Source organism: Atta cephalotes (genome assembly GCF_000143395.1).
Source record: "Atta cephalotes unplaced genomic scaffold scaffold00055, whole genome shotgun sequence".
NCBI classification, from domain to species: Eukaryota; Metazoa; Arthropoda; class Insecta; order Hymenoptera; family Formicidae; genus Atta; species Atta cephalotes.
Window position 1 is genome coordinate 1,254,299 of NW_012130119.1, and position 1,848 is coordinate 1,256,146.

The window sequence follows — 1,848 nt, forward strand, 5'->3', positions numbered from 1 at the left end:
GAGAGAGAGAGAGAAGATGACGCCAATATAATTTTATAATATAGAAATTAAAAAGCCTTTATATGTTGTGTTTTTAAAATAATTTTTAAAATAATTTTTCATTTGTCTGTTGAATAATCTGATTCAGTGTTTTTCCTACAATTGTTTCTTAAAAACTTTTAAAAGTATAAATTTCAATAATTATACAAAAATTTATTTGGCTTAATATGTTTATTAATAGCTGTTATTTATTTCAGAAAAAAAATTACGAAAAGGGGAAAAAAAGCGGAATTCGATTATGGAATTTCCAACATTCATTCGCGCGAGGCTACGTCGAGTTCTTCTGGATCACATTTATAAATGCGCTATATACTGCTCACGGAAAATCGTAAAAATTAATATAAAAATTGGGAATAATTAAAATTGGGACATAAAACGTCTTTAAGATCTCTTTAAGATGCCATAATATAAATCTTTAAGATATTTTATGCCTCCCAGTTTTGGACATGTATCCAAATTTGTGCTCTCTAGGATATAGGATAAGGATAGAGAAAATGATAAAAACAATGAAAAATATTTACTTAATTATTGTAATACGAAAGTGGTTCGATAAGTCTGGTAAATATTTATGAGATGGTGCCACAATCCATTTGATGATGTGACACTTGTTTGAAAAGTATCATTCTTTAAACCCTTCCAGGTCAAATTTCAGCCAGAATTAATGCATTATTAACGTATGATAATCGTTAAAATGTTTAAAGTGAATGAGAAATTTAATAATTGCCACATACAAAAATGAAAACAAAAAAAAACGATTTCCGTACAGAATTAGGCTTCAATGATTTCTCGTTCTAAATCCGGAGAATAGAGATATGGATACGAATAAATTCGATACCCAAAAGTACAAGAGATTTCACCTATTTTATTCATCTTAAAATGTAATTATTTACAATATTCATTCAGCACTCAATCGTAGTTTATTGTGTCTCAATGTCATCGCCACATGCTCGCGGCGCTCGGAACTTTGTAATGCGTGAGTTGAATTCAACCGTCGCGTTCTGCGTCTCTATGTTTTTCCGCCACGTTTCATCCTTCAATAACATTACCATCACTCAACATTATATGTACTAATATTACTATATATACTATATGTACATATATACTAATAATTTTTTTTTGTTTTTCAGATTCCCGCTACGTGGAGGTTTTCCTGTCTCATTTCATATTCATCCATTTCATTCAGTCGTGTCATTTATCCAGAGTAGGTAAGTACTCATCCACACCGCATACATATCATCCATTCTTATTTCTACCGCATGCGACCGTAAAAGACCCGTAATGACCGCATTTGGTCGCAGATGCGGCATTCTCACCGCAAAAGACTCGTCAATGTCTTTGCATCTACTTAATTCATATTTTTCTGCCGTTATTCTTCGTTGCCAACTTTTTGACATTGATTACTATTTATTTCACCGCAAAATTTCGCATTCGTCCGCATACGCGAAATTGTCTATTTGTACATTCTTTATATTGTAGGAAAGGTGCGATAAAATTTTAGACACAACATATATATTAAATAAAGAAAACTCTATTATATATTATATCTTGATCCATGTGGATTCAACTCAAAACTTTATGTTTAATTGTTTTTGTCTGCTTATATCTAAAAATAAGCTTCTAAACGAGAATGATGCGGTAAATATACGCTACATAATATAACACCCAGGGAAATTAAATCATCTTCCATATATATATATATATATATATATATATATATATATATATATATATATATAGTTAGTTCGTTCGTTCCGTACGTACTATTACTACTACGTACTACCGTTAAGTTAAACGTTAAGTAAAACTTAA

At 30.4% G+C, this 1,848-nt stretch overlaps 1 pseudogene; it reads right to left on the reverse strand.

Annotated features, from left to right (window-relative positions):
* The window catches only part of LOC105623329, a 5,873-nt pseudogene extending 4,527 nt beyond the window's left edge, over positions 1-1,346 (reverse strand).
* Between the last annotated feature and the right edge of the window lie 502 nt (positions 1,347-1,848).